Source organism: Temnothorax nylanderi, unplaced genomic scaffold (assembly GCF_030848795.1).
Source record: "Temnothorax nylanderi isolate EJ_2023f unplaced genomic scaffold, tnyl_v1.0 TNYL_tig0305_pilon, whole genome shotgun sequence".
Lineage (NCBI taxonomy): Eukaryota > Metazoa > Arthropoda > Insecta > Hymenoptera > Formicidae > Temnothorax > Temnothorax nylanderi.
The window spans coordinates 101,363-120,946 of record NW_027249367.1 but is presented as its reverse complement, the minus strand read 5'-3'; the positions used below and the strand labels follow the sequence as shown (position 1 = coordinate 120,946).

Sequence of the window (19,584 nt, the reverse complement as noted above, 5' to 3'; positions counted from 1 at the left end):
AGAGAAAGCGAGATATAGAGAGCGAGAGGCTTCGCTTACTTCGGTACCGGGAGAGTGAGCGATATTTACATGCGATTTGCATACTAGTTGATCTCTATTGCTTCCATCTCCAACGACTCGGCAGGGGTGGCGGCGTATCCGCAACCCCTCCGTCAGGATTTGCCCTCTGCCTCTCTTCCTCCCGTTGCTGCGCCCGCGATTCCCGACGAGCCTCTTTCTCTCTCTGTCGCTATCTCTTTGCTTCACAACGAGTAGTAGTAGCTTTCGCACGTACAGATCGGCGACGGAGGCGAATAAGCGAAATCCTTAACACCGAAACGAATCCGCGCGACGGAGAATCTTCGGCGTTCTTCGAATCCTGCCGTCGTCGCCTCGTTATCGCCCGTCTTAATGAAGTGTGCTTCCCGACAAAGAACACCACGAAATCTTTGGTATCCCATTCTGCGCTTGTGCTCCTCCCGAAAAAAGATTCTCAATTATAAGCAGCAAAAAATGTTGCAGCTAAGATTGTCTTCTTTATTTGTATTCACGTTAAATACCAATTTTATATTTTTTACGCATCTAAAAATATGTTACCATTATGTTTTCTTGAATAAGTTCGATATTTAATTAACTCATTTTAATATAATACGTTAAACCTCGAAAAAAGACCTTTAAAAATAAATGTATAATAATAACTTGAATAATTATATAGGTATATGAATCTCGTAAATGTTTCTTTGGAAATATTAATGAACGATTGTATTAACGACATTTACAGCAAAACAAGAATGATTGGCGAAAAGATTTTGAACGAGCGCCCAAAGTTTGATTACAAATTTCCCAGAGAAAACAAAGTTTTGACAAAGCGATGTAATCAGTTTGTACAAATGTGTGCTGGCTAACTAGTCTGAGATCGTACATGTTAAAAAGACCGAAAAGCGATGAAGATCTCCAGTAGATGAACAGAGAAAAAGCTCCTCATTTTCTCTTATCTCGAGGCGATACGACAAAGACGGAATTAACTAAAATAACGGAGAGTAGAACAAGACAAAATTACTAAATTACTTGTTTTACCTTACTTCTTCTACCGCAGAAAATCTTGCGATCTCTTTACGCGCGATTAACAATTATACAATGAAGAATTTTTAATGGAGAACGCACTGAAATATCCAATTAGATCATTTTAGATTATTTCTGATCAGAGATGTCGTTTTCTACAACGACGAGCGATAACAAGAGGGTGAGAGATGTGTGGGAGAAAAGAGCGAAAAAGTGAACGAGAACAAGATGGGAATCTTTTAAGAAAACCGGACGCTCTGTGGTCCATTTAAGAGCGTGGCGGGGCGATTGATATCTGGGTCTCGTGCCACGTGAGCGGCCGCCGAAGCGCAGCGTCTAATTAACTCCGTGACTGTGTGGCTGACCTGTGTGACCCGTGGGCTTGTTGCATGCCTCATGTGGCGCCTGTGTGCCCTAACACGCGAACGGACGCATCTACGTGCACACGTGTTGCATCGTTCGCACACGTAACGGATCGTTGGCCGCTTCATCGAGGATAGAGACATCATCGTGCCACCGATCCTACCCGTATCCCGGCCTTACATAGTCCTTCGCGATCCTAAGTAAGTGGAGAGGATTCCTCTCTTTAGCCAGTTTAGCTAATACAACTAAAACTAATAGCGCAACGTATAGCCACTAAGCGTCCACAACTATTTTGACGAAAAAAGAATTTGAGGTTTAATCGTGAAAACTTAGATAACAAGAAAAATCATTTACTGCTAAAATTGAATAAAGGTTTTTTTAAATTAAGATACTCTTTTAATGATGTAAATAACCTTATAAATTAAAGAAAAATCATTTACTCTTAACAAAAGCACATGCCAATTATAAAAATCTGAATGAGGATTAATACGTAATGAATATGGAAAGTATCCTATGTATTATAATGCGGGCGTTTTAGTAATCACCGTCGATTTATGTCGCGTATCGCCGGTATATAGCGGTATCGCGGATCGCGACAAAAATGATTGACAATACAAATTCCAGGCCCTCCCCCCGAGCACGGCCGAGCGGTCGCATTTGCAACCGGTGTCGGGAAGATCGACGTGCCGTGCCGATACCCTCTCTGTGTGTTTCGTTAATTAAAACGAACGAGCGAGCGAGCTGGTTAATTTTATGCAGGTGGCGCGAATCAGACCGGCGCGGCGCGGCGTGCATGGCTTTCCCATTACCGGCGCGTTCGCCTCCCTCTCGCGCCGTTTGGTCATCGGTGTCACAAAACGATCATGTCCTGGTCCCGTGGCATCATGGTATTGTTAAATATCGTCGCTTCTCCTCCTTCGAGCGCGGCGCTGATTTGATATGTGCCACAGCGTCCATTTAATGTCCCGATGTTTAATAAGCGGGCAGGCTCTGCTCTTCTCTCTGTCTTTCTTTCTCTCTCTTTCTCTTCCTCTCTCTCTTTTCCCCGATTTAATAAAATTCCGGAATATAAATTATCGCGTGTAAAGCAACGATCGGAATTTATCGTGCCGGATTACAACGTGCATGACGAGTTATCGACATTATATCAACGTAAATAAATTTGCGAGTCAAAAGGAGCATACAAATTCATGTTTTGCGCTGCTGGACGCAAAATATATTTCTAGCGAACGATTCATTGTTTTAGTTTTACTCCCGTTTTTTATTACCCACGATATCGTGATATCGCCATTATTACGAAAGTACTTACGACACTGATTTGTTTTGCTTAAGTTCGCGAAAAACGCTGTCGATGGTATCCGCTTAATGTGCCGGAAAACAGTGATACACCATTTATTGCCGACAGCTCGGCGGAATTTAGAATAGGAACGGCGATACCAGGATATAGCCGTATCATCATCATCTCCCTGACATTTTTATTAAGCATGCGGAAACAAAGAATCCCGTCGGCTAAATCTTCGTAATTTTAAATTCAAATTGTTCCCATATCTGAAATAGCCCACATTTTCATTTACGCCTCTCCGCCCATGATTAGAGTACTCCCGGCAATAACAAAGAATGTACGAGTTACGAAACGCGAATACTGAAAGTTCAACATTGTGTCATTATACCATGTTGAAACGTACTTTTGAGATCATTTAGCGGCTGAGCAATAAATTTCTCGTTAAATACTAAAATAAAATTTACGAATTATTTTTCTAATCTCTATGCAATTCAAGGAGCTTATTTTAACGCAATTATTACGACGCAAAATTATCTTGCAAAATCAGAATAATGTATCTCTGATGCGAAGTCTTCCCGCGATATCCGAGTAAAAATATTCACCGATGGCGGTTGTTTTCGAATCGAACGCATCGAAGCTACACCAAAGCCGGCGCATTTTATTCGATTCTTTTTTTGTTTTATTTTGTATTAGTATTATTTTTTTTTTAGTAAAATTGTTTTGCGCTAGAGAGAACGATTTCAAAATTCCAATCGGTCGTAGAGAGGAAACGCGATCGACTGGGCACCGGGAATATATGTGTGTATACATGTATGTGTGTAGGTATGGGGGATGATTTCAATGCGGAAAACAGGGTGTGGCGCGTGAGAGCTGGCTCACCTGAAACAACACAACGTTTTCAGATCGCTGATCCCATAAGCGTCCACGTTTGATCCCTCTGTTGTTTTGTCGAGCTCGCGCGCTCTCCCGCCCGTTTAATTCGCGAAAAACTGCAGCAACGTTCTTCGATTTCTGAGAGGTAGCGTCGCGTGAGGTATCTAAACCGCCGCGGTCGTGGCACGTTTTGTATCGATATCTGGGTATAAAATATTTGCAGACTGCGAGGCAGACTGTAAGTATAATCCTCAAATATCTACGTCAATTTCTCTCCAATTTGTAAGTTTTCCGGTTTATAAGTTCGCTGTTGTCTGACGCGTAAGATAATACTTTTAACTGAATACATGATTAAATTCTCCACGATAATTTGAAAACACTCGATTTATTCGAAACGTGACAGTCGTCGTTAAAAAAATTATTTCTAAAATCATCACACGTTCCCCATTGCGTCGATGAAATAAAAAAAAAATTGATTGTTAGAAGGAGAAAAGGAACGTGACGTTGGACGAGACTCGTCAACTCGTGTACAATGGTGAGATATATCGTGTCGTAATATGCAAAGCGGATCGGATGTACCCAGCGGGGGGTGAAAGCGGGAGCCAAGGGGTGATTAGCGGGACAAAAGCCGGCGCCGCTACAAGTGGAACCAAATTGGTAGAAAATTGATAATCAACCGCCAATATCAACCTCCATTGGGAGCCGGCGATCTTCGTACTTGAAAAGAGAGCAGAGGGGAAGCATTATGGAAGAAATATATATTTGTGCAATAAAAATAATATATATTTATCGTATAAAGTGTCTATCAAGGAAACTGTGTAAAAAGGAATTCTTTTTATTTCTAAATAAATTCTAGAAACAAAATATTCACCTAAATCTAAATGAAAAATTTCATGTAATGTTTTTTTTTTATGCTCTACACATACACACACATACACAGACGCGCATCTTTTGCAGATGTATAATTAATAAAAGTTGGAAAAAATTATGAGTACGCATTAATAATTCGGGGTGACGTTTAAGATTGTCAAGAAGTATGCTCTTAGGTCGCTTGATTATTAATTAGCGGTCGCGAGTTGCGAGTCTTGTGCGGGCGTGTTGTGAATTTTAAACGATTCGTCGCGCATCGAGTTATTTCAGGGAGACTTAACCGACCGCGCAACATCGTCTCAAGCAAGGGAAACGTTGAAACCAGCCACAATCGAAGGAAGAGGGAAAAAATTTGAAAGAAAAAATAAAAAGGGATCGAATACGTCGCGCGTAAGAGGCACTTCGTCGAAACGAACCGTGCGGCCGTTCTGGTGTGAATGGAACACGTGTACGGTGTCACATCTATCTGAAAAGTTCATCGTTACCGAGGACCCTCTCAAAGAGTTTTCTAGAATGCGAGCTAACTCGACGGGCACACGGCGCGTCGCGAGTGTGTAATCGAAAGAATCGTAGAGCACTTTTCTCATGCAAATACCCCGACCGATGCGGGACGTAGGGCACGAGAAGACGGCGAACTTTTTCTTTGGTCCGCTTAAAACTCCGAACTTAGATCCTTTTAAATTTAAATGCTTTCCCCGCCGTCGCCATTCGTGGGCCCGCTTGCACGTTTTACCGTCTCGAGATGGCTTGTGAAGGTGAAGCAGATAGTAATAAAGAATAGCGCGGTAAGAGAGATGAGGGATACGAACAGATCGACTGGCGAAAATCAAGAAAAAGTAACAGTCTTCTTTGCACCCAATGAGTATCGCGAAGAACAGTGATTCGCCTAAAAATAAAGAGGTTAGGCTAACGTTCATGCGTTTCATTTTTATATAATAAGATTTCTAAATTAGAAAACGCGTAATATTACTTAATAAAAATGTAATTTCAGAGTGTAACATCCGTATTAATACAGAATGACTTAAAATTAAATTTAAATGTATAATATTATTATAAATTATACGCTTAATAATATTAATATTAAAAGCATGAAATATTAGTATTAATAACAATTTCAAGATCAAAGATGTTATGTTTAATATAAACTTTGTAAAAAGATTGAAATTATCACGAGCAACAGATGAAAGAAGAATAAGAAAACGAGTGGCTGTGCCAACGCGAGCGTAACACGTACGGACGGCGAGAAAGTGGAAGAGACGAGTTATTAAAATGTAAATATGAGAATCGACAATCTGTAACGCATCTAGTCGCGTTAAGCGCGTGTGCGCTGCTGTGTGGATAAACGTGTCGCGAATGTACGCGAGAGTACGATGACACCCGCAAATGGGCTCGACAGAAGACTTAATCGAACGAATTTTTTTCACGCATAATTCCCCATCATAGCCGCCAATATTAACGTCCTTTAGGCGTCGCATACGCGGCCTACACGCATCGTAATTTCTCGTGATAGCTTCTTTATCATACAATTTTAGAAATGTTGACTTTTCAAAAACTTTCTTTTTTTTCTATGCTTAAGAATTGCATTGTAGTATAAAATTTGGTGTTATTTTTTATTGTAATTAACATAATATCTATAATTTTTTAATAAAATAAAGGAGATTTAGATATTTTTATATTTTGCAATTCATTATATTACACAGTTCTGAAGTTCTGAAGTTATGTCAATGCTTTTAGAATTATTTTATTAAGCATTGCTTAATATTAAGCACTTGCTACTTAAATGTTCCTTTATCTTTCTTGAGTTTCATCGTTTCTCCATAAAATTGTAGGATAGCTCATCTGATGTTAATATATCAATTGACCATCCATTTCCCATATCCAGGATCAGCAGGATACTGCTAATCTGACAGTCTCCTGGAATGGCACAACTGCTGGAAATAAAAATTCCACGGCATTCTGCTTCTGTTTTTTACGGCGACCGCCATAAATTCGTGCAACCGATTCCCGCCTTCCCTCTCACGGGAAGATTCTCTCTCTTCCTCCGTCCCGTCTGTTCGCAGATTTATGGGCTTATAGATTCTTCTTTCTCTAAAAACCTCCCTGGAATTTCGCGGAGGTAGAGTTCCGCCCTGACCATCGGCTGTCCCGCCCCTGTTTACCTCTTTTTATTTCCTACGATTTTCTCCGCCATCATTCGCGATTCTTCACCGTATTTACTCCCGCCGCTAAACACGGCTACAAATTATACGCGAAAATAACCAAGGATTCGTCCGTTTTGAATTACCACACATTTTTCAATTCATTTTTTATTTAATCCTAAAACGTGTGTAGCATTCTACATATGACACTGATCTTTTCTATCATTAAATGCTTCGCGCGATCAACCTCGCATCTCTATACTTCCGTATATTTGCATCGCACAGACCTTGATACTCCGAACGCAATTACGTCCACTGGAATGGCGCATCTTTGACGAAGTCGAGAGCGAAAATCGTAATCCCGCGGGATGACAGCAACCGCAGCCGGTTCCTTTCCACGCTCGCCGAAATCTCATTCTTCGCCCCCTCGGCGGCGACATCCTCCGGCCCCTCCGGCCCCTCCGAGCCCCCGTAGCAACGTGGCCAAAGGGTCCCTTTACTATCTCCTTCGCGCACCCACCCTCATCGCTCTCTCAGTCTCTCTCCCTTCCTTCGTTTCTCCGCGCCAGCGAGCGACCGCGATGGCTCATAAATATTCAATGGCCACGCGGCCAAGATAAACTAATTAAAACTTAGATCTCGGTAGTCACTTTAGATTTTTACTTACACAAGAAGCATTTCAGCGCGGCTGCTCGTCGCTTGGAAAAAACGTCTACACGGTCCCGTCCTTTCGAAGCCGCGAATCCGATTCGATTCCTTTCGTGAATGCGACTTAGAGGAGGGGGGGTGGGCACGATGACAAGGCGAGGATGGGACGGACGAGGAGGCGGTTTGGCAAAAGGAGACGCAAAGAAAGCTTTACTCTGTACTTCTCATTAAGAAAACCACGCTCTTTCTTTCCTCTCTCGTCGTTCAAGGGAGCGAGAGCCGCTTCTCAGTGCCCCCCCTGAGCACTTTTTTTTCTCGCAAACGCGAAACCTTAACGGGTGTCGAAAGGGCGCGACAAAGGAGCGTAAAAGCCGCTGCTTCTGTTGCGAATTCACGCTTTGTGTCGTCGTAACACGTACCGCATGCAGATAGTTTCTCTCTCTTACAAACGACCGTGTACTTTCGCGCAATTTCAGATAATATTTCAACAAAAGAGAGAGAGAGAGATAGAGATGGTTAATTATTTACATACATACACACCCTATACACGTCAATACATTACTTTAGCACATTATCTTCTACTTACGAAAAATAATTTTTCACTTCCGTTTGCCATCTGAACTCCAAACAATCTTCGGTCCCGCAATCTCTTTCTCCTGCTCGCTACTATTTTAATTCGTCGACCGTGTTTTTCGCGTAACCCTCCCTCCCCCCGAAATCTCTCCCTTCCGTGACTCTCGTCTGGCGCAACTTATTTTTTCCTTCTTTACCCTGAGCCAGGTTTACTTAAGATATTAAAGCGCTCACCCTCCCGCCAAAGCTTCTCTTCCGTTTCCCTTTCCACTTCGTCTTCTTCTTCTTTCTACCAAATAGTCACCCTTCTTCGTGGCATTCTTCCGTGAGAATTCGGAAGCCTCCGCGCTTAATTTGTAAGCAGATTTTTGCGCTAATCAACGGATTTAAGGAGCTCGGACCGTCTCGTAAGTAAAAGGGAAGACGAAGAGGCGGTGACACCGAAGACAGGGGACAAGAAAGTCATTTGAATTTATTTTAATTATCCTAACGAACGAGTCTCGAGCAAGCCTTAACGAATTATTTGCTCGAATATGATTGCGCAGAATTTCTAACGAAGGATCGACCGATCGTGGCTCCTCTTTAGGGTCCCTAATGTTCCTCCCGCCCCCCCCCCCTTCTCTTCCCGTCCTTTCTTTCATCAATCATCGACAATGACTGTGTGATTCATAAACCGATTGTTCCGCGTCTCGATACAAAAGTTGGCCTAGATCAATATGATACAATATCAAATGTTTAGACTATTGTTAATATGTAAAAACTCTGGCGAAATGTAATGAAATCTTCTTTCCAAAATTGTAATCACACTTTTAGTATTATTTATATCATTTGCGTTATTTTCATCTCTTTTCAATAATTGTTGTCATAAAAATATAGCATGTATCAATTTGCATTTAATCAGAAATCTTGCTACAAAATAGTACAAATCAAAACGAAAGCACTGATCCAGGTCGCGTTTCTGCTTCCCCCTCGACATAGATAAAAACGTATATACTCGAAATAGGTTGTCGGTCGCTTTTACGAAAAGACTGCGTACGACGTATAGAAAACTGTGACGTATAATATGATAGATCGCAACGATTCTTTACGGGCCTCACCCATTGTGCTCTCTCCATTGCGATCGACTAGCGTGACCAGCGCGCGACAGGGTGACTCGGCCTTTTCTATGCTACAGAAAAATCCGAGGCCATAATCCGTCCGCACGAAGTGCAATACTAGCAACATAAAATACAACTTATCTCGCATTTAATCTTTAATTGAAACACCTCGTTTTATGTTACTTATTGCCGTTATATACATTGCCGTACTTTCAAGCAGCAATTATTATCGAAATCAATGCATAAAAATTTTGAATTTACTAATGCAGACATTAATATCACACGTATGTCTACGTGCAATAATATTAATGCGATAATATATTTAATGACCTGAGTTATTAAAGTAATTTTTTAAATAAATAAAAAAATCTAAAAAATCACAAAGATCTACTTGAAAAAGAAGGCAAAAAAATTAGATGTTTGCGAAAGAATTTATATTCTTAAAAATGTTGAAGGTTTTACGATCGAAATTTCAACACGGTCCGCGGGGCCACGCTACTCCTGTGGGATTAATTTTCTACTGTTACATCTCATTAATGTCGAAGCAAGCTAAGACGGTCCAAAAAAGCAACGCCTGACGTAAATCCATCCATCCTACGCGGATCGCATCGTTAGAGTTGTCTCGTGCCGTGATTCATCCGACGCGCGGGGCCTCGGATATAGCATCGGGCTCGCACACGCGGCCGATTTCAGCGTAAAACGTGCACGCTCCCAACGTCGTTCTCCAGTGTGTCTGACTGTGGGCGGAGTGGGTTGCACATTTGCAATGCAAACGATAACACGGCGTATCGCACGAAAACGTGCACACAGAGACGCAGCCGAACGGACGTCGGAAGAGAGAGAACGAGCGGCGAAGTATCGAGGAAAGAGAATTGTCACCCTCTCTCGAGAGGATTCCGTGCGCGCGGACACGATCTCTCGCTCTACCTCTCTTTCCCTCTTCTTCCTTTTTCTCGCAGCCTCTCCTCTCGCACTGCCGCCCGCGCCGCCGCGGATGGATCTGATTATCGGATGGACCACCTCGATGAAGTTATTCGCGATTTCCGTAATCTGTCCGGATTTGTCTCGGTTAGGAGATTTCACGGCTCGTTTTATCGGGATTATTTCGCGTGGTCGTGATGGCGCATATTGTATCACGCCATTACCCGAAAGGGATGCCGTCGCGTTTTATTATTGCCGATTTACATATTTCTGTATCGTTGCCGTCCTCGAAAAATTCTCGCCTTTAATCGCCGTGATTTCGACATCCAAACGAGTACTTTAAATACTTTAATATAAGGTACACTTAGCTCTGTTCTAAGAAGAAGCTTTTCAGCTTCTTCAATCTTTATTGCACAAGAAAGAGTAAATAAAGAGTGGGCTCACGAGATGGCATATTATACTCTTGATTCTCGGATTTTTCCTTGCTACACATTATTGGTTTACTAACATTTTTCTTTTTTTTCTTAATATAAATGCGTAAAACCTACAGGCCCCATTTTCGCGCTCCGTTCTGTGTATATAGAATAAATTATTTTATTATCTCATCAAGATTTTATTTTCGCATTCCCTCACTCTCTGCAAGCAAGGGAACGATGCGTCCCTCTCCCCCTCCGCCTCCCTCGTTTCTCAGACGCGCACGGAAACTTTGCGCCCCATCAATCAGCGGGCGAACAAAGTACAAACTTTTTTTCTGGCACATACCACATTTCATTTACGCCGACCAGCGCGGTATCTTGCGATCTCTCTGCAAAACGGCGCTGCAGCCACGCGAGCTGAACCAAGCCGGCCCAGCTACGGACCTGGCGGGCAACCCCTTACGGCCCCGTCATCCCTCATAGCTACACTTACGCAACCCTCTTGCGCGATAGAGGCGAGCGGCAAAGTGGCAGCAACGTCGAGGTACCGAATACCGTTCCGTGGCACGCGGAACACGGAATATCCGTTTTAGAAATGAGCTTACTTTAAGGCCGCCCGACAACCCTCCTTCGCGTACGTGTATACGTGGGATCCCTCCGCGCGATGGAGATCGGTAATTAATCATTTAGGGCGGTGGTCTCGCGAGGGGGTGGACGCTGCTGCCGAGGCTGAAATCGCGGCTAGGAATGGCGCGAACCTTTTCGCGTGCGATTTTTCAAACTCAAAAAATTAAGCAAACTCGAATCTTCTAAATTTACTTTGAATTTACCAGTTTACTGGCAAAACTGAATAAAATAACCCTACATGTTGAATAAGATATAATAACTAAATCTAAACCCATGTACGCAACTAAATGAAAAAATATATACATACTCCCTGTAATATGTACATCTTTCAATTTTAGATATTGTATATATCTAATCTCAATCTCAATTCTAATTAATTATATAAATTTATTGTAAAAAATGTGCCAATTTTTTCATTTAGTTATTATGTTAAAAATGGGATATAGATATATCACACAAGTGATTGATCAAATCTGGGCTAAACGTTCGGATCGAGTCCATTCCTAGGAAGCGAGTAAAAGGCCAACCTACACCAGTGTGCATGAAGTAGGAAACGCCAAGTGGCTAGCGTTAAACTGAGATTGGCTTGAGCCACGCACAGGCGTATGCGGAATCAGAATTTCCTTAACGCTTTCGTGCCGATGTCGTGGTATCACGCATATGTGGAAAGTTTAGGGCCGTTTACGCGGAACTTACGTACACACGATACGCATGGCGCGGACGATCAAGGTTGTCGCGTATTGGTCATGATGGAAAACCTGCGACACATAGGTTGGCAGCCGTATCGCACCTCGCGGGCAAACCAAGCTGACCTCCACATCCTTCGAAGGTGTGCCCGTAATTATAACGAAAGTTGGCATATATTCCTCTATCAGAATGTTGATAAGCTATGAATAAAACTTACTTTTTTACAGAATATGTTTTTGTTTCTCTCTTTTTAATATTTTTTTTGTAAAGGTAAAATAGAAGTCTTCTGAGAAGTTATAAAGCAAATAAGTTTCAGCAAACCCTCCCTCATTGTATGGATTCAACCATGAATATGTATATATTTTTTCTGATATAAAAATAATAATTTAGAATATGTAATAATGAGGTTTTTGTATTGTTAACAAAGAAATGTTCGAACATGAAGAATTTCAAAATCGAGCATAAATACGGCAAAACAAATTCTACGGGATTATATAATAAAGCATTCGAAATCTGCATATCGACATAGATTCCAACGTATGCGCTGCAGCAATGTGACCAACGCGATCTTGAGAGAAAAACGAGTACATAAAGTGACGGTAATGTTTCTCCGAGCCCTTTCCTGCGTAATGGAAAGGTACGTTCACGCTAAGTACCACGGCAGTACATACGTACTGTACGTACGTAAACCGTGTATCCGACGTATGTTCCAGTCGTTATCGCAATCTCGACCCCGTTTGATATAACAGTCACTGTGACGACTATCGTCTTCCGACACGCAAGGCCGCCGCGACCGCCGCCGGGGCTTTGCAAACTCGCGAGGGGCCGCTATAAAATTGTTACAATGCGTGGAGTAACTAATGGCGACGGTGATAACGCCGATCGGTAGGTAAGTAGGTATGGTAGAAACAACCGTGTGCGATACACCGCACGGGCGGAGAAAGGAAAACGAAGAAGTAGTTATCTCGTCGTAATGTAATCCAGCCCTTCGCCGCTGCGACATTTACGCGTTGACGACGTTTCTCAAAAAATGGTTCTCGTTGCGCCGCGCCGCTGCGTGCTACGAACGGAAATATCAGTTACGAGTGCAATTAATTGAAAGCCGCACGTGATGGGAATACATTATGCTTGAGTTAAGTGAAGAGATTCTTTAACAGATATCCTGGTATAATTGTGAGAATTAATCTTCCAGAAACGCAATATTCATTATTGCAACGTTACATGCGGCATTTATAATCGCTCCATATATGGCACGTAAAACACTTAACGTCGATTACATGTGTTACAACCTATATGTTAAACCGTTCTATATTGAAGTATGTTAATGATCTTTTTCTTGTGTGTAAAGAATATAAACGAAAATAAACGAATAACAATAAAATGCCTGAGTTAAAAATTACATTGCTAATTACTGACATTTGTCAAACTGATTTAACAAACTATTTATAAGTTGTGTAATTACAAATTATACGTTATGACTACAGAAGTGCACTGATTCGAAAATGTGCAATTTACCTATTTGCAGTTAGATGGACCGAGATGCTCCGACTTATATTTAAATCATTTTCAACCTGTATTTGTAAAAGGTCTTATGCAAAACTGTCCTTCTTTAAATTCCTAGCACAAGAAGGGTCCCTAAATTGCTTCTTTTTATTATCTTAACTATATCTTTATCCCTGAAATCTCAGATAATTCGGTCTTTGATTATAATAAGTATCTTATTTTGCTCAGGCACGGGCCGATAGTGGAGCTCATAAATAAAGTTACTCAGCGGCAGACGGGCAGTAAATTAACGCGAAAATAGATCTAATTAGTTGGAGGAATCGGAAGGGTCGGCAGGGATGATATGGGGATGACGGTTAGACTTCCTGACGAAATTCATAAACGCGACCGCGACGATCCGGGACAGTTAGAAGGTCGCTAACGAGTGTTTCCTCGCGAAGACCCGATCCTTCAAATCCGAGCGATGTCCCTGGGGCTGCCATTATCGTTGACTTGGTCGTCTCCGCCATTATCCACCGCGACTACAGTACCCCGTAGCTACATCCTCCCTCTGGTTCGCCCACCCTTCCGAATCACGGCCCTCCTCGTTAACCTCGAAACGATCGTTTCGAGGGCTCTCTCTCTCTCTCTCCCTCTAACCTTCCTAACGGAGCCCTTCTACCGGCTCTTGCGTTTTGCTCCACCCTCGCCCACTCTCCTCTGCAACGCACAAATACATTTAGTAACGTCAACGTTGGAGAATCCGAAAGAGGGTGGCCTCCCGAGAGTATCCTAATGAGCGCGAGCTTGTCTGATTTGTGTAAATACATGCGACTATCAGTTTCCTTAGGAAAATAACAATATCGCTACATTCTATTGTACTTCAATGAGCATAATTTTTTCAAGGTAAACTGTGATATATTTAAATATAATAAAATTTGAAATCAAATGAAAAAAATAAGCTCATAAACTTTCAATGAGAGAACCCCTTTAGTTTGTTATCGTTTGGATATATTATTTCTTGCGTATAAAGTCGTGGATCTTCAAGTACAAGATCTTCCGTGCGCAATTCTTTCGAAGGATCCTCTCCTTTTCCGGTGTACTCGCGCGAACGAAATAGTCGAGTATTTTTTTCGAATGTATTTTCTTTTTTTAACGCAAATTCGCATGCGGTATTCCGTGGCACGCAAACCGATCAGGTTTGCATGCCGCGAAAACAAGCCGCTCTTGTTTTCGCGCGATGATCAGTCCACCGTGAATCGCCTCCATCTCCCACATCTCTCCCTGTTTTTGCGCGCAGAGAAACAACAGTTTCGACGTTCTCTCAACGATAACAAAGGAACGATGAACGGGCCGGATTCGTTCATTTCACCGAGTCGTGAAAAAATATACTTTCGCCGACGACGAGAGCGACGCGAAATATCTGAGGCGTGCGAAACGCGGTTTACATCAGAGTTCCATGTTTTCCCGGAAGGGACACGGTCGCGAAGTTACAAAAATTGTGATCGGGCAGCTTCGAGTCCCATTGATTCGCGTAAAATATGTTATTTTACCCCACTTAACCAGGGCACGTTTTGTTTCTTTTAAAAATGCACACGAAATATAACGTCACATATGGAGAAATTAAAGATCCACAACTCGTGTTGCAATCGCTTACTTTTTTTCTTGCCACGAAAACAGACGACGAAAAATTGGCATGATGATTTTTCCACGTTACATATCCTCCAATACTACGAATGTGCGATTCGATAAATTTTGGAAATTCTAGAGATCAAAATTTTTAAAATTTTCTTGCAGATATCAATTTTTAATTCAGATTTAAATTTAACTATAAAATAATTTTGTATTTCTCTTACTTTCTTCAGTCATAAAAGCATATTCATGATTTTGGCATAAGAGGGACGATATCACCGTACGCGATATTAAAACTGTGGCGTTTGATGGGAACGCATTGATTGCGGCGAGCGGCGATTAAACGCTGATTAGGACTAATTATCGAGCGGCGCGCATTTACAGAATCCGCCATTTATAATTCCCCTCGGGAAGGAGGAGACTTCCCATACGATTCGCCTCCAGGTTTCCACGTGCGGACGCGCACGTAGACACGCACTGGAAAGTCCGCGCATTCGGTAAACGCACGCCGTACGTTGAACTCGCTCTCGTCGTATTCGCCGACGACGAAGGGGGCAAAAACCCCGAAGAGCCTATATCACGGCAGAAAAAAGTTTCTCGGCAACCTTCTAACTATAAACCTCTGATTAAAAATGGAACGCGCGGGAAAAGGGACCGGGGGCAGCATCGAGGAGGAGCGGCAGATGCCACGCTAACTGATTATTGTTCAACACCAGGGGATTGCATCTCACCACGTCGCGTTATTGCATGTTTGCACCGTCTAATAGGATAGACTGCATTCTTCCGAAACGCACGTCTTCCTATGATTTATCAGAAATTTCGCACGGCCGTGCGCGGACAACGTGGCGCCTCCTCGTAACTAACTACTGCCAATTAATTATCCAATTAACTTCCAAGTAACGGTAATGTTGTTTGTCCTGGCACGAAACGCAGGTAAACGCGATGCACTGTGGTACCGCACGGAAAAAAAGCAGTCACGGTTTTATATGTAGATGCTTCGTTTAATGAAGGAGAGAAATGGGATCAGAGCAGTTCTTAATGTTACAATAGTTAATTATTTTATTCGCAATTAAAAGAGCCTAGATTCTGTCTAATCTCACATAAATAAATAATCTTTCGTGTACTTTTTTTATTTCGGCGGGTAGCTAAAGATTACAGTGCCACGTATGGAGTATCGAAGTTGCTTTCCACCTACGTCTCCCTCGTACTACGTGCTATGAAATTTAAGAAAACTTGAAAAAAATTATAAGAAATTTTCGCGCTCAGATTATCGCAAATAATCACGAGTCGTATTATTCGAAATTGCAATTGTCAGGACACAAATCCTCCACATAAGTCGATTTCGTCGCGATCTCGATTCCACCTCCATTCACTTCAAATCAAAGTTCCGCGCATCTTTTGCATCATCCCCGAGGAAAACCGAGAACTTTTCACAAAAGTTGGCGTGATACAACTTCGAGAGATGCACCCTCTGAGCTCGATCGCGTACAAGAACGTGGAGCGAGAAGAAGAGGACACGTCGTCGTCCTCGCAGGACGGTCGCGGCAGAAGAAGTGGAAGAGGAAAAGGAAGAAGAAGTAGCGGGGCGGAGACGGAACTCTGTCGTAAATCACCGGCAGTACGGAATAACTGGCAAAAGCGCGATAAATCAGGGATCCCCGGGCACCGAATTAGGAAATTGCCTGCTTAAAAACCGCAATGACGTTAATCCCGGCGTGCCGGCGAGCGAGCGAGCCAGAGCGAGCGAGCTGCCGTTCGACGCGCGTATATATCGGCAATCCGGAAAATAAAACTGATTCGGCCAAGGAGCGATTCCTGGGTGGAATAATGCGGAATAAAATCAACGTAACTCAATCGCGCTTGTCTATCGAGATCAGCCTCTCCGTCTTCGCCGCTGATAAATGTTCGATATACACCACGGACTACCTGTATACGGAAGTAGCTCGTTTTTCTAATTTGCCGGGTCTGTGCCGCGGGTATATTAGGATAAAGCGTTGTTTGGGGAAGAACGTAAGGCACGGTGATATTCGATTCGACCTACGGTCTCACGAAAACGAAATCACGCCAGTTCTCATGCCGGCGAGATCCCAAGAGGAGATAATTGATATTTAGATAAGCAATTACACCGGAAATTTTATCCTGTATCTCTCATTTCAAATCGTGAAATTTTGTTAGAAGATACGATAAGTTTCTTTTGGGAATTTTATCTATCTCATTTGTTTAAAGCTCCTTATTTGTTAAACTTAATAAAAGTAAATTAAATCATGGAAACTAAATCTTTTAAATTTTATAAAGACATTTGTACACGTTCACTAATGATCCTAGCGGCCGCCGGTTTCGAGAATTCGAAACGCATAATGCGTAGCTGATAGACATCTACGACGGACTGTGACATTCAATATTGTCAGATTTTCGACGGGATACCTGACAATTGACCGGAATTAATGGCTAACCGGTGCGCGAGCCGATCGCCAGCCGGTCCAACTTCCCTTCCGGAACATGAAACGGCGCGTTAATGAGTTTTGCCCCGCGGCAGTGGGCCTAAACACACATAAACGTAAGCGAGCCGTGCCGACGCGATGAGCGGTAAGCATAAGCGATCGGCAAGCGACATTATACGACGCGGTAATCGATTACGACGCAATCGACTGCCGGCGCAAACGCGAGTCGGCGGGCCGCGGCGGGCCGGACCTGACGAACACGAATGGACAGACGTTCCGCTTCGGCGCATTAATCAAGTTATTAATTATGTAGTCCTCATGCTAATTGAGCCTGTAATCTGCTCCCGTTGCCGTAAAATATCCACGTCGATTTACGTATGGGGTCGAATGCGACAACAATACGTTATCGTTATTATCGCCGTCCTACCGTGACGTGCGCGCGTTCCGTTTCCGCCTTGAAATTACAACGACTTGAACTCTACTTTCTACTAGAAGATAGAAAATGAGATTCAATGAGAAATGCCGCGATACTGTGATTTTTTTTTTATAAAATGTCAGAATTATATTTGACACTTGATTTCTATTTATATCCTTCATCTCTTTCTATACTTTTATCTTTTTTTATATCAACCAATATAAGTTTGCTACTCAATTAATATAAAAAATGCTGATATATTACATTACTGACGGGTCTTTTTCAAAACTTTTACAGAATGCTTCGCATTTAACTATTAAACATGAACGGTTAAAATTTCTGTTGCAGGCGATAGCGACCAGGAAATGGAGAAAAGCTGGAAAAGCGATAATCAGCAGGCAACCGCAAGAGGATATTCTTAACTTCGAGAAACGAATTTATTCTTCGCGCAACTTCTGTTCCACGATCGAGTTTAGCAAAGTATCTTGCGCTTCGCTCGAACAATAAATAAATATTCCAACTCACTGAGGGTTCTTATCTTCCAGCAAGAACCCCACGATCTTTAGGCAATAACCGCGGCGGACTCGCTAATCCGCCGATCAAATTAATCGGAATACGCACTTCCACGCGCTGATAAAAAAATGCCGCCAAAAAACATGTCAGCTTTGGAACATTAATCAAGAACGGGATAAAAAGATAATATTAACGCTTAGTCGGCCGGCAGTGGCCAACATCAAAGGACCTCCCCTTTCTTCCTCGTTTACAGTGGCGTACTTGGAATTTTTAGATTCTTGTGGAAACTCCATTTTATCCTTGTTAACGTCAAACATAGTAATTTCAGATTTCTATATTCTAAGGTATTATTAGTGCTAAAGAATTAAAATAAAAGTCTAATGTTATAGTAATGTTATAGTCTAATATTATTTTATATATAACGCCAAAAGAAAAGATTCCTGTAAAACCCTTGAAAATAAATATGTCTTTGCACAATACATCAAAATAATTTGAATTAACGTTATTAATATACAAATAAGATCCTGATTTAATGACTCCATTCTTTTGCACATTTTCTATACCTAATTTATTTTTTCTATGCCGAAAAAGACTCGTTGCTTATTCTTGTTCGTCACTATTTTTATTTCGCCGTAGCTACGGGCCTGATCGGCTCGCTACCCTTCGCCAACGTGATCGTTTTAGAATCCTCGGCGGCACCTGCCGTACAACCTGGGGCAGCGGCTCTCCGCACGTAAGTATATATACGAGTAAGTATACACTTAGTCCTCGTGTGCAGGCTGCGTGCCGCGCGGAGAGGCCGCGCGGCTACGGTTATTACACGCGTCACGCGGCATTCCGTACGGTCACGCACCCTCCCTCCTCCCACCCTCCCACGGAAGCCCCCGAAGGAGGGACCCTTATCGTCATCCTCTATCTTGTCAGCCATACGCAACCCCATTAAACCACTTGCGATGTGCCTTACACGACTCAAAGGCCGTTGTCGTTTGTTCCAAGAAACAAGACCTCTGTAAGTACACGAAGCCAAACTATGTCTACTACTTTACCATTTCTAATTCTCTAGTAGTCTACTTCTCTGCGCGACTCGAGCTGAAAAGTGCAAAAGGACACCGATTCACCGACTAAAATTTCAGATGTTGAAATATTCTCGTAGAAATCTGAACCGACGTCACCAAAGTAATTTTTTAATAAATAACATCTCTTTTACATATAGACAATGTTTTTTTTATAAATGTAGATAAGTTCGAATGAAACGAATACAAGCGATATGAATAATTCACAGAAATGTATGATTGTAAAAAATATTTACAGACAGAGGAGTGTTTAGCGAAGATCGAACAAAACATCGCTATTGGTTTATGCTATGAAAAAAAATAACCGCGCACCTCCGTAAAATAGCTTTCCCTCTATAGCGCTCCTCTCTTACGCACGGGTGAAAAAATTAAGATTGGCACCTGCGTCACCTCGCACGCAACTTTGGCAAGATAGAAATCGAGTAAAACTTCTTTCCATACCGCTCTTACCAAAAGAACTTTGCCCGTTGCTTATGAAACCTGCATAATTTC

The 19,584-nt window shown here is 42.3% G+C and overlaps 1 long non-coding RNA gene across 1 annotated transcript in view; it reads left to right on the top strand.

The window, feature by feature from the left end:
* LOC139780905 (uncharacterized) overlaps window positions 1-18,498 on the top strand; it is a 120,312-nt gene extending 101,814 nt beyond the window's left edge. The window contains exon 3 of the long non-coding RNA XR_011720374.1: window positions 17,855-18,498. This is a non-coding gene — a long non-coding RNA (uncharacterized lncRNA). The remainder of the gene's footprint in view (window positions 1-17,854) is intronic.
* Window positions 18,499-19,584: the final 1,086 nt, after the last annotated feature.